Source organism: Acomys minous (assembly GCF_964271855.1).
Source record: "Acomys minous genome assembly, chromosome: 15".
Lineage (NCBI taxonomy): Eukaryota > Metazoa > Chordata > Mammalia > Rodentia > Muridae > Acomys > Acomys minous.
This window is the reverse complement of record NC_140497.1, coordinates 100,764,663-100,778,735: the sequence shown is the minus strand read 5'-3', so window position 1 is coordinate 100,778,735 and position 14,073 is coordinate 100,764,663. Positions and strand designations below refer to the sequence as shown.

The 14,073-nt window shown below is 54.2% G+C and overlaps 1 protein-coding gene across 13 annotated transcripts in view; it reads right to left on the bottom strand.

The window, feature by feature from the left end:
• The window catches only part of MYO9B (myosin IXB), an 84,187-nt gene that overhangs the window by 48,816 nt on the left and 21,298 nt on the right, over positions 1-14,073 (bottom strand). The gene's annotated exons all lie outside the window — the stretch shown is intronic.

Genomic DNA, 14,073 nt, shown 5'->3' with positions numbered 1-14,073 from the left:
TGCTGAGATTAAAGGTGTGTGCCACCACCACCCTTCTCCAATAATTTTTTTTCTTAAAAAAAAGCAAATCTCAGATGTGTGTCTGAAACATGTGTCCATGTGCTCAGCCTGTAAGTGCTGACAACATGGCTGTTACTCTGGGGTTAGGATGCAAAGCCTCACATAGATGTGTGTGTGTGTGTGTGTGTGTGTGAGAGAGAGAGAGAGAGAGAGAGAGAGAGAGAGAGAGAGAGAGAGAGAGAGAGTGTGTTCCGAGCCATCTCTCCAGAGCCTGTTGTGAGACTGGCTCTCTCACTCTGTGGCCTGGAGTTGGCAACCATCCTCTTGCCTCAGCCTCCCATGTGCTAGGAGGGCCAGGTGTTCTTCTGGGATGATGGAGGGAGCTGCAAAGAGACCCTGGTTTGTTTGTTTGTTTAAAGGAGCTGAAGTGAGTCCCCATTGGAAGGGTACATAAAATGCCCCGCCTTGTCCCCTGTGGGGCTGGGATGTCTGAGCTGGGACAGCCGACTTCTCAGAGATGCTGTCAAGGCACCTCAGCCTAGGGCTGCTTGCTCCAACAGATGAGCCCTAGAAATCCCTTCCACACCCGAGAGGTACAGGGCTCACTTTTAAAGCACTGGGGACAACTTTCCACGCAGCCCTCTCAGCCGGCAGGCCCTGGTCAGAGGACAGCCAGGCAGCAGGGCCTGCAGGGTGCAGGGGCTGGCTTTTTTATTCTGCGATTACAGATGACCCTGCAGGCCAGGGCTTTGTCCGTGCCTGGTGACCTCACGCGTCTGGTATGTGTCTGAGCACACAGCGACTTTTCAAAGCCAGGCTAAAAATATCCGGTCGCTGCTATGATAGTAGAGGAGGGAACAGCTCCAGGCATGGCGTGTGGCTGTGTGGCTCGGAGCACAGGGCTGGCCAGGGGCTGCAGGGGATGGCACCGTCTAGGGGTGGAGAACCCCGCCAGTGCTACTGAACCCGCAGGCCCAGGCCAGGTGCCAAGGGAAGAAAGGGCTCAGCTTCACGGCCACACGCTTCTCCTCTCTGCTGCTCTTAGTGCGCGTGCTGCTGAGAAGAGAGCAGGATGAGCTCCGCAGACCCCTGCAGGCACAGGGCCAGGGGAGCACAAAGCTAAGCAGCCTGGGAGGCCAGGGCAAGCATGCTGTGAGCACACACAGCGGGGACTGTCTGCCCTTAAAAAGAGAGAAAGGAGGTTGGGGAGCAGCTGGGCAGGGAAAGCACATGTGGTGCAAATGTGCCGCCCTGAGTTCAAAGCCACAGAAGCCACCAGGATGACGGACACAGGACACATGCCCAGAAGCCAGCAGGGCCCCGTGGCAGAAATGAGACCGACCTGCCTCAAACAAGGTGGACAGTGAAAACTGACTCAAGGGTTTTGTGGTTTGTTTGGTTTGTTTGTTTGTTTGTTTTTTTGAGAAAGGGTTTCTCTGTGTAACTTTGGCTGTCCTGGACTCACTTTGTAGACCAGGCTAGCCCTGCCTCTGCCTCTTGAGTGCTAGGATTAAAGGCCTGGCTGACTGTTTGAACAGAAAATTCTAGTGGCTTCCTCTAGGATGCAAGTGTGTGTGTGTGTGTGTGTGTGTGTGTGTGTGTGTGAGAGAGAGAGAGAGAGAGAGAGAGAGAGAGAGAGAGAGAGAGAGAGAGAGAGAGGGATTGATTTGTGCAATGAGTGGGAGAGTTTAGACTTTTTTGGGGGGTCCTTTGCCTTTGAGACAGGGTCTCATGTAGCCCAGGCTAGCCTCGAATACTGAGTAGGCATGGATGACCTTCAACCATGATTCCTCCTGCTTTAGCCTCTGAAGTACTGCAACTGCTAGCGAGGGCCACCCCAAACTACCTAGTGCTGCGGCCTGAGCCCCAGCAACTGCTGGTGAGGGCCACCCCAAACTACCTAGTGCTGCGGCCTGAGCCCCAGCAACTGCTGGCGTGGGCCACCCCAAAAAACCTAGTGCTGTGGCCTGAGCCCCAGCCCCTTATGCTTTTTTGCATGGGTATTTCTCTCTCTGTGGCCCAAGCTGCCCCTGTCTCAGCCCTGAGTGGCTGGGGTCACAGGAGTGTTGTCAGCCCTGGCCCCTACTTGCTTTTGACAGCTGCCGTCAAGGGCAGAGCAGTCATGGGGACAACCCAGTCACTGAAGAATGACAGCCAAGGCCAAGGGGGCCGATGGGAGAGGGTAGTGGGAGAGGGCGGTGGTGGAGGTGAGCCGCATATGCAGGGACAGGAAGTGGAGCGTCAGCCTGACCTCACAGCTCCTTGCTCAGTGAAGGAGGAAGCTCTCCAGGGCCTGCCTCACACCCTACTTCCACCCAGAGGCTCTTCTGGTCTCTTCCGGCCTTGGGGCTCAGCACAGGCTCTGGAAAGCTGCTTGTAAATGGACACATGGCAACTACACACGTCAGGGACGTGGTTAGGCTGGGTGACTGTGAGACACAAAGCCCATCCCCACCCCCGCCCTCAGTGCCCCCTGACCACAGCAGGCACCAAGTGTCACCCACAGATGAAGTGGGAACCAGAACAAGGGACTCTGGAGGCCATGATAAGTCACTCTGAGATGAACCAATTCCCACCAGGAACAGAACAACAGCAAATGTCAAGTAAGGCTGGAGATAGCATAGAGGGTGAAGTGTTCACCATGCAAGTGTGAGGAGCTGAGTTCAAATTCCCAGAACCAACATAAAGCTGGTCACACAGTGTGACTGGAGGTGGGAGAGGAGAATCCCTGGGCAGAGACCCCACCTCAGACAAGGTGAAAGGTGAAGGCCACATCTGAGGCCGCCCTGACTCACTCCTGAGTCATGGCATGCACACGTGCACACATGCACACAACCGCCTCTCCAACCCACACACGCCAAGTGAGAAACCGGGAATGATACAAATCATTACTGACATAGGAGTTCACCATGTAGCCTAGGCTAGCTCACAACCCTAATCCTCTTCCTTGGCCACACAGACAGGACAACAGGTCTGCACCAGTCTGCTGAGTCACTGAACAAATCCTGCGACCTTGTCCATGTCACAGAGGGACATTTAGGGCTCTCTTCTGCTCTCTCCAAGAAGACCACAGAGGGGAGCAGCCTGGCTCAGACTTCCTGAGCTGGGCTTCCCCAGCACAGGCCATGGCTTTCTCTGGCTGTCTGTCCTAGTGGAATCAGGACACGGACTCGGGCTTTTTATGGACAGCAATGTCCCCAGCCCACTCTTTAATGACTGAATAGACAGGGGACAGGCTCAAGTGTTCCTCCTCAGGCTGCATCCACCTTGGACTTTTGGGGCAGGGTTACTCGCTGGCCTGGAGCCCCAGGGACTGGCCTGTCCTGCCTCCCTAAGCTGGGTCATAGCCACTCCCTGAAGAGGGTGCTGGGGATGGAGCCGCCCTCACACCTGGCTACTGGCTACTTTACTAACTGGACCAAGTACTAGCCTCCCCTCCCCTCCCCCACCCCCCTGCAACCCATCATCACAATGTGCCTGCCCACTGCCGGCTCCCAAGCAGGGTTGGATGACTGGCTCTCCTTCCTGTGACAAATGCCCCACAGCGACTTGTATGAGTGCCTCAGGTGGGAAGCCAGGTCTTTGATCACTTCACCCAGGGCGTGGCCAAGGCTTTAACCAGATCAGTGGCATCCTGTTACCTTAAGAGGCTCGTGGTGTCTAGCATTGCGAGGTCCTGAGTTCTAGTGCACAACCGCACAGACTTGTGGTAGGGCACACCTGTCATCTCAGCACGTGGGAGACGGAGGCAGGAGGTTGAGGAGTTCAAGGTCAGCCTCAGTTACAGATTACATGAGAGGTCTGGTTACACCAAACCACTGCTCAAAAACAAGCCAAATTAAAACACAAAGAAAACTGAAATTTCTAAAAACAAACCCCTCTCAGGGTAAAGTAATTGTTTGATACAGTCTAAATACTGTAGCCCAGGCTTGCCCCCTAACTCCTCAGGAGCTGGGATAACAGGTGTAAGCCACAACCAGCTTTCCCTAGGAATTAAAGGGCTTAGTATGCATTACCACGTATAGTCAGACACAGTGGCAGAGGCCTATGATCCTATCACTTGGGAGGCTGAGGCAGCGGGATCATAGAATTGCAGCTACATTTATCTAATGTGACACCATTAGACGAAGCAAAACAGAAGCACAGTGCTGGTCCTGGGGAGCTTCATGCCAGCCTGGCACAGGCTAGAGGGAAGAGGGAACCTCAGCAGACACTGCGGGCAAGTCTGGGGGGGTTCCTTGACTGATGTTGAAATCTGAGAGCCCAGCTCACTGTGGCTGTGATAACCCTGGGCTGGTGCTGAGTCTATAAGGAGCTATGAGGAGCACACCAGTGAGCGGCGCCCTCCACGGCCTCTGCACCAGCGCCGGCCTCCAGGTTCCGCCCTGCCTTACTGCGACGATGGACTGTGGTGTGGAAGTGTACGCAAATTAAGCCCTCTCCTCCTAGGTTACTTCTGCTCCTGGTGTTTCCTCACAGTAACAGAAACACTGAGATGGTGGCCCACACCATCAGCCCCAGCACCTGGGAGGCAGAAACAGGAGGATTTCTATGAGTTTGAGGCCAGCCTGGTCTACACAGCAAGTACTAAGTCAACCAGGGCTACACAGTGAGAGCTGTCTCAAAAGCTACAACAAGTATTTTCGAAGTGTTTACTAAGTGATTTCCGGGGCTGCACTGCATGGACAGGCCAGAGGACGGCTTGCAGAGTCACTTCCATCTTTCCATTCGTGGGTCCCAGGCACTGAGCTCAGGTTCTCAAGCCTGGCAGTAGTCACCTTTACCCACTGAGTCATCTTGCTGGGCCCAAATTATTCTGAGGTGCTGAGGGTAGAAGCCGGACCGGTAGGCAGCAAGCCTCCAGGATATTTCCATTTGTTGAGGCAGGACGACAGGCATGTGCACTCTCCTGAATGTCGCTGACACTGGCCCCCAGCTGCAGCGCTGCGGCCCAGCTCCTGCTGCAGGGACAGGCACAGGAGAACTACGGTGAAGCGTCCTGCTCTCAACCGACACAGACAGAAAACAAGCGCTGGCGGAACCCCAGACCCCAGAGAAACTGAGGCAGCGGAAAGAGGTAGCTCAGCTATGTGGGTGCAGTCTCTGGGAACCTGGCTCTGGGAAGCCCCTGGAGGCAATGTTGTCTGCACATAGGCATTGTCACATGGGCTGGAACTGGGCAGTTTTCAGAGGCTTCAGAGGACGCAGTGACAGTTAGCACTCAGAGATGGAGGGCAGAGCCATAGGTCCTGAACAGTGACAGCTTTTGTAAACATAGACACCTTTACAAGTTCTGTACAAGTGTGTAACACAGATATGGGGAGGTAGAGAGGGGTGCTGTGTGAGGGGCCTTATGCCCTAGGATCCCGTGAACATGGAGGTAGCTGCAAGCCATCTTGTTTCTTTCCCAGGGATGGGATCTCACTACGTGACCCCCACTAGCATGGAGTCTGCTATATGGATCAGACTGGCTTCAAATCCAAAGCCTCACCTGCCTTTGGCTAGCCAGCACTGACATTCAAAGAGCTAGGGGCAGGAGACGTGGCTCAGCAATTAAGAGCACTGGTTGCTCTTCCAGAGGACCCGGGTTCAATTCCCAGCACCCACACAGCAGCTCACACCTGTCTGTAACCCCAGTTCCAAGGTATCTGACACTCTTAAACAGACACACACACAGGCAAAACACCAATGCACGTGAAATAGAAATTTTAAAAAGTGCTACGCCCTGAGCGAGGGGCTGGGCAAATGGGTCGAGGATGCAGCCCTGCCTAGCATCACCCAAGGAGGGGCTCAGGGCACAGCTGGGGGGTGTCCACACATGCACACCACAGTCTGTCTGCAAGGCGGGGCTGGGTTTGCTGTGGAGTGATTACTACCATGCAGGAGCACACACCTCCCCAGTTCCCACTTTCCTTTCTCTTCCTGGTCGGGAAGAATGCTTGAGAGCTCCCTTCCCTGCCAATGTTGAGCAGACAAACCAAGCGCTTAGCTGGTGTCACTCTCCTGGCTGTGGAGGCCTAGAGCTAACACACCAGCTCCGTAGCTGAAGCACGCTGCCTCTGACCACCCTCCCCTCCACAGGCTGAGTGGACAGAGTCCTCGTGGTTTTTAAATGATCTCACGTAGCCCAGGCTGGCCTCAGACCTAGCCGTGTAAACTGCAGCTGATCTTGACCTCATGATCCTCCTGCATCAGCTTCCAGTAGCTGCACGCTGCTCTCTTCACCTGGAGATCTGGAGAGGGGGTGTTCCTGAGGGGGGGGTCAGTGCAGGTCTAATGGCTCAGGAGTTCTGGCAGTGGAGGGCTGGGGGCAGTGTGGGGCCTGGTCTGCACAGGGGATGCTCACGCCTGACAGCGTGGCCTGGTCCCTCAGCAAAGCACCACAGATCACAGCACTCACACAGGCCCTGTGCACTTCTTCTGAGACATCTGATACTTTGGGGATGATGCCAACCTTGCCTCAAACTCTCAGGCACTGGATGACAGGCGTGGCCTACTGGACTCAGCTCAAGGAGATCTTTTTTGGGTGCTTAAACTATACCCCATAATTCACTCTACTCTTAGATGCAGTGTTCCCAAACATGTAACTTCTCCTAAGTCTAAAATAGCCTTGAGACGAGTGAGCAAAGGCCTGTCCCTCGCGGGCGACACCAGGGAGAAGCTGAGAGGCTGCAGGGTGCAGTGCAGACCTGGAGTGACGGCTGCCCTGCCAAGGGCTGCCCAGGGCCACTCTGGTGCCGCGATGGCTCCTCCATCCCTTCCCAGCAATGGTCCCAGGACACACGGCTGTCAACACAGTGTTCCCTCATCCACCCCACGCCTTTCCTACACGGCCGGCTGCTGGCCTACCCTTTCTCTCTCTTCTGCAGAAGCACTGGCCCTGGTGGGAACCCCAGTGCTCTCCAGCTCCCAGTGTCCTTGAGGTGGAGTGGGTGCAGACACCAAAGCCAGGAACTCAATAGCCGCTCACTATTCCTCCCTAGCCTGTGGCCAGGCAGGAGCCACTACCTCCTGCTGGTGTCTCTGCCTCACCAACTCGGGCTGTGATTTTCATCAAATCCTCTCTGCGTGTCTCCGAGCTCCTAGGGGCACATCAGACACCACAGACACTGCCACGATTCCAGGTGCCCACAGGCTCACACCACAACCCCCACATTAGGAAGGAAGTGCAGGAATCACGGGAGGGGACTCCCAGGTCTTGTTCAGTCTCTGGGCCTGGTGGCCTCCATGTCCCTGGCGGGCAGGATGAAAGCAGTTCCAGGCAGCTGCTGGTGACTCACTCTACAAGCCAGGGACGTGGTGATGGCAGGGTCATAAAGAAGGGGGCTCAGTGGACAGCCCCGCAGTGAAGCCATGCCATGCGTGCGTGAGGACCTAAGCCTAACACCCAAAACCCACATGAGAAGAAGCTGACATGGTAGTGGGGGCTGGTAATCCCAGTAGGCAGAGACGGGAGGGTCCTCAGGGCTCGATGGCCACAGCGCCAGCCTAGCCTGCTGGGCAGGGTCCAGGCTAGTGAGACACCATGTCTCTAAGAAGAAGAAGACAGGTGAGGACAGTCACCTGAGGCTGAGGACAGTCACCTGAGGCTGAGGACAGTCACCTGAGGCTGGTCTCTGGACCGTATACAACACACACACACACACACACACACACACACACACACATACACACACACGACCGACACCTGGCTACCGTCAGCCACAGCACTGTAAAGTCACCTTTCAGCCACAGCACTGTAAAGTCACCTGCCACTACTGAGACTCTTGCATGGACAAACCCAGCCTCTAAACATTATGGAATGCCTACTTCAAAAACTTCCTTAAGCATCTGTGCCAGGAGCCAGGCTAGGGACAGGAGTCAGGCAAATGCACATGGCACATATGACACTGACATCTCTATAGGGCTCTAGAACTTTCTACATGTACACGGGAGTACAGTCACCACTCAGTATTTTAGGGGTGAGTTCCAGGACTGCTCAAGTCCTGCACAGACCGTGCATGCCCTCTGCCCAGCCCCACAGCACACCGGACACATGAGTGCGGTGAGCGGCTGCTGTGTGAGCCGGCCTAAGGAATGGCCGTCTCCTGTGCGCCACAAGCACTCACTTGTGTCAAATTACTGTTCAAATCCACCCATGGATTCATGAAGAAATATGCTGCAAGGAAGAAGCCAGGAACTGGTTAGAGGAGCAGCTCACTGCAATGTGCCCTGGCAACTAGCGCTTGCTCCTGCTCTCCCTACCCTAGACCCCAGCAACTATGAGGAACAGACCAGCTACCTCATCTCAGACCCAAAGCCCATCATGTACTGACCCTCATACTAAAAGCCAAGACAAGCCTTTCACTTGTCCACCTCAGGTGTTTTGTCATAGCAACAAAAAGAACGACAAGAAAGCAATGTTTATCCATGTTGTATTTGCGTGTGTACACTAAAGAATGGAACCTGGAGCCACGCCCCCAGCCCCTAACTGAGGGATTCTAGGCAGGAGCTCCACCCCTGAGCCACGCCCCCAGCCCCTCACTGGGGGATTCTAAGCAGGGGCTCCACCCTTGAGCCACGCCCCCAGGCCCTCACTGGTGGATTCTAGGCAGAGGCTCCACCCCTGAGCCACGGCCCTAGCCCCTCACAAGGGGATTCTAGGCAGAGGCTCTACCCCTAAGCCATGCCCGTAGCCCATTGCAGATCTTTCCACACTCTACTCATGTTCTTTCCTGTTGTTATGACAATGTAACCTCATAAAAGCCCCCCGGGGAAGCAAGGCTACTTGGCTCATAGCCCATGTAGCATCCATCTGCATCAATCACCATGGGGCATCGGGGATGCTGCTGAACTGGTCACAGCCACAGTTCAGAGTGCAGAGACCAAATGCCTCACACGGTGCTCACTGCTCTCTTCACCCAGCCTAGGACCTAAACCCAAGGGGTGGTGCCGCCCAGAGTGTGCCTTCCCACCTCAATGGCATCATCCAGACTGCTCCATAGGCCCACACGGTCCAGCCACTGCATCACAGCTGATTCTCAACTGTGTCAAGCTGATAATTAAAACCAAACACCTCAGCCTCCCAGTGGACATCCACAAGCATGGGCAGAGCCAAACCCAGCATTCGGCCTAGATCTTCCTGAACACTCAGGAAGCCTTCGGGCTTCTGACATGAAACAGTGAAACCTGAAACTGCTCATTTCTGGATTTTTCCACTTAGTATTTGCAAGTTGCAGTTAACCATGAAAAAGTGAAGCCCAGAAATCAAACCCTTTAGAAAGGGATGAATGCCCATTGTCTACAAGAAAACAGGCACTGGACTGGGCATGTGGCTCAGCTGGCAGAGTGCTTGTAGCTTAGTTGGTAGGGTGCTTATAGCTCAGTGCACGCAGGGCCTGAATAACATGCCCAATCACACACAAAGCCTCTGGTACACGCCTCTCATCCAGGCAGTCCTGAGATGGAGGCAGGAGGATCGGGTGTGTGACTCTGCAGAGGGGAGTAGATGGAAGTGATGAAGCCCTGCAGGGACCTACTGACCCTGACAGGGGCTCCACCCTGAGCCGTGCCCCCAGCCCCTCACTGAGACTGTGAGTGCTGGCCCAACAAGCACTGAGCTGGAGAACAGACTACAGCCCCTCAAACCCCCTCAGTGCCAGTGACGTCAACAACTTCCACCAGCTGCCAACATGGTCGCCTGGGAACAAAGCTCCAGAACAGGACACTTTAGAGGGTCCCCTCAAAACAACAGCAGCTGCTGAGCCGCACTTCTGGTTGACAAACAGGAACTGGGTCTCATAATGTAGCCCAGGCTGGCCTCAAACTGCCTTGGCCTCCAAGTGCTATGTTGACAGGCGCGTGTTGCCACATGTAACTGAGCCACACTATTTTATTCTTTTGTTTTTTTCTGAGACAGGATTTCCTTTGTGTAGGCCTGGCTGTCCTGGAACTCACTGTGAGGACCAGGCTGGCCTCGAACTCAGAGATCCACACGCCTCTGCCTCCAGGGTGCTAGGATTAAAGGTGTGCACCACTACCAGCTGGCTGAGTCACACATTTTTTAAAAAGACTTCTTTACTAGTATTTTCTTTGGTTGTTTGTTTTTGGGGGGTTTTTTTGAGACAGGGTTTCTCTGTGTAGCCTGGCTGTCCTGGACTTGCTTTGTAGACCAGGTTGACCTTGAACTCACAGAGATCCGCCTGGTTCTGCCTCCCAAGTGCTAGGACTACAGGCCTGCACCACTACACCTGGTTTTTAAGAAAATTATTATTATTTATTATGTATACAGTGTTTTGCCTGCATGTACACCTGCACGCCAGAAGAGGGCACCAGATCCCATTACAGATAGTTGTGAGCCACTGTGGTTGCTGGGAACTCAAGACCTTTGGAAGAACAGCCAGTTCTTTTAACCTCTGACTCATATCTCCAGCCCCTGAACCACACATTTTTTTTATCAAGGCTGTCAAACACCCCATCACTCAGGCTGAGATACTCCCACTTCTAGAATCTTCCACCTGAGTCAGCCTGTCTAAATACCTTCTCCTGGATTCTCAGGCTCGTCATGTCATTGAGGCCATGTCCCTGTGGCTAGGCAAGAGCCAAGCCATCAGGAAGCCATGGTCTGTGGGTAAAGGTCCTGGCCACCTACAGGGTGAATACACCCTGGCCCTGGGCGGGAGGTAGCAGCAACTTCAGGACACTTCCTGCTCTGGAGCACAGGCAGGTGCCTGTGGGGCCGCAGCTGTGCACTGTCTCCCAACTCAGCTTCCTCTGCTGCTGTGGCCCAGCCTGTGGCTCAGTGAAGGCAGGGCCCAGCGAGAGCAGCCATGAATGTGGGCCCGTGCTGGCCCATACATTCCAGCAGCAGCTGGAGACATAGTAGGACCAGCCAGTATGTACTGTGCTTCACAGGAATGAGCCTGCCCCCTGTCCTAGGCTACTCTGCTGTGCCCACTGAGAGTGACAGTTCACCATGTTCACAAAGTCCCCAGGTGCAGGGCCTGTCCTTGTCCCCTGGAGGATGCCCTGGCTTCTGCTCTCCCCACATCTTCTGAAGTGGTGACTGTCACAGAAGAATGCAGGGACACTGACTGACAGGCCCCTGCCTTCCACAGGGGTCTTCCTGTTTTCTGGCCAGAGCTTCGTTGTGAGCTGCATTCGAGCCTGAGGGGACAACAGGGCCCAATGACACTCTGACCTCAAAGCAACCCAACTTCTCCTTTTGGGGAGCTGAGAAAAAGTCCCTGACGTTGCAAGCTTCATTTTTTTTTTTTTTGGCCTGTGCAGCCTGAGACCCTGAGAGGACAGGACTGAGTGAGGCTAGCAACTCACATGAGCTGGGTTAACCTGTGACCTAGGATATACTAGGGCTTGGCCCCCGGCAGCTGTGACCAGGGGACAGGGGCCCCAGATGTTTAGCTAACACAAGGCTCTTGATGGATCTGCTGGCCAGGGCCTTTTTTTCCCCCCTTGAGACAAGGTTTCTCTGTGTAGCCTTGGCTGTCCTGGGCTCTCTTTGTAGGCCAGGCTAGCCTTGAACTCACAGTAATCCACCTGCCTCTGCCTCCCAAGAGCTGGGATTAAAGGCATGCCTGGCTTGGCCAGTGTCTTTTATCCAGTACTCATAAGCTGAGGCAGGGGGATGGACAAGTTGAGAGCAGCTTTGGCAATACAGAAACACAGGAAGGGAGGAAGGCAAGGAGGAGGGAGTTGTGTGGTCCATGCCTGTCATCCTAGCACTTGGGAGATGAAGGCAGGAGGCCAGAAGTCCATGGTCATCCTCGGCTACATACTAAGTTTGATACTAGCCTGAGCTACATGGGTACATGTCTCAAAATAAACATAAAACAAAACAAAGAAATAAAAGTGCTCATGTACACAGCTCACCCAAAACACATAATTAAAAATGAAATTAGAGAAGTAAATAAAAGAAACAAATAACGATTAGGGGTTGTGATGGCACACACCTTTAGTCCCAGCACCTGGAGCTCTCTTAGTTCAAGGCCAATCTGGTCTACCTATAGATTTCTAGGCCAGGCAAGGCCACAATGAGACCCTGTCCCAAAATAGTAAGTAGATAAACTAAATCAAAATTTAAAAAGAAAGAAAGAAAACCTTCTGGCAGGATTCCCTGCCTACGGGCAGTGTTTAGGGGGAGGTCATGTTCTCAGGGGTTCTGGTAGATGTTGGCATCTGGGGTGCAGAGAAGTACCCGGCACCATCACAGGCAGTGCCCATGATCAGAAGGCCAGCTCTGAGCACTGAGCACAGAGCCTCAAGCTGACAGACACCCGAGAAGCATGCTGCCTGCCTGCCATGGAGCTGACTCTGGCTCACAGAACCCAGCAACGCCACCACCCTCCCAAGCCTGAGACTGCCAAGGGGGCCAGGTTGTTCTCTGGCTAAGGTCCAAGAAGGAAGGCAGCAGGACTGGTATCTGACTCACAGCAGTCACTAAGTGACTGACAGCGACTGCAGCCAGTGCTGTGCCAGCATTCCTAGGGGCATGCAGTGATGGAGGAGGAAGGGGTGAGTGGCTTCACCAGCACAAGAGAAAGGACAGGTCCTGAAACAACTACGGAGCTGGTCACTTGACCCTGGGAATAAAGTCTCTGAGTGTCACCAGTGGTTAGTCTATGTGGGCCACTGTGGATGGATGTGTGTCCCCACAAAAGTCACGCCTCCATCCTTGGCCCAGAAGGTGGAAGTCTGACCTCATTTGGAAACAGGGCTGCAGGAATCTGTGCTCTGTGGCTGTAACTGAGCACCCAAGGCAGGGACCTCCCCACAGTGCGGGCTCCCTTAGCTCGTGCCTCCCGAGGCCTCTCTTGCACTCTCACCTTTTCAGTGGGAGAAGGAGCTGCAGGTTCTGCCTGACATCTCCACTCTCGCCTCTGGTGCTATCAGCAAGGTACACATGACAACCGCAGCACAGCGCATACAAGCACAGGGGTCCTCTTCACGCACAAGGCAGAATGGCGAGAGGGCTCGCCATGTCACACAGAGCAAGTTCAATTTAAAACCTACAAACACCCAGTTGTGGTGGTGCACGCCTTTAATTCCAGCACCCAAAAGGCAGAGGCAGGTGGATCTCTGAGTTCGAGGCCAACCTGGTCTACAGAGTGAGTCCAGGACAGCCAGGGCTACACAGAGAAACCCTGTCTCGAAAATCAAAACAAAGAAACAAAAGAACAGGACAAACAACTCAAACTCACAGCGATCCACCTGCCTCTGCCTCCCCAGGGCTGGGATCACAGGTGTGCACCACACCCGGCCTGACAAACAGTTTCTTTGGGGACTTTTCCATTTCTTATCCTCAGCTGATGGTTGGCTGTTGATGACTGAGGCTGAACTGTATTTGTAGGGCGGGCAGTTGATTTGCACAGATGAACTGACAAAGTCAGGGAAGCCAGATTCAAAAGGAAACCTAACTTCTTTTCTCTTTTTGAGTCAGGGTTTCATGTAGCCCAGGCTGGCCTCACATTCTCTAAGTAGTCCTTGGCCCCAGGTTCTTTGTCCTCTTGGCTGCAGCTCCCGAAAGCTGGGACGGATGGTAGAAAATCTACTCTGTTACTCAGTGGGGTTTTTTAAGTTTACGCAGCATGGGACGCTGAGGCTTCCTCCGGGCTGTGGGGAAAAGCAGAAGCACAGCCCGCGCTGGGGCACAGCTGAGCTCTGTAACCTCACATGCCGCCTGCATGATCCTGGGGGAAGTGGAAGTCAGAAGAATGCAGCAGGCTAGAACCAAGGGCAGTGACTGCACGGCAGACAACAGCCCTTCATGCAGGGGCGGAGCAAGACGGGAGTGGGGTGGAGGCCACCTACCCCTCAGGGAGGTCCCCCATCTCAGGGTCATGGGGGCCGCCTACCCCTCAGGGAGGTCCTCCATCTCAGGGTCATGCCCCATCCTGGTCCAGCACTCATAGGATGGGGGTAGGCTTGGTTCAAGACACCCCAGGCCACACCCTTCTAAAGCCTTTCCCACGCCATCCTCCACATGACTGAGAATCTGGTAACAGTCGTGCTTGGGGACAATGACATGATCAATACAGATCACATGTAGCCCCTATATTTGTTTCTGTTCTGTGTGGG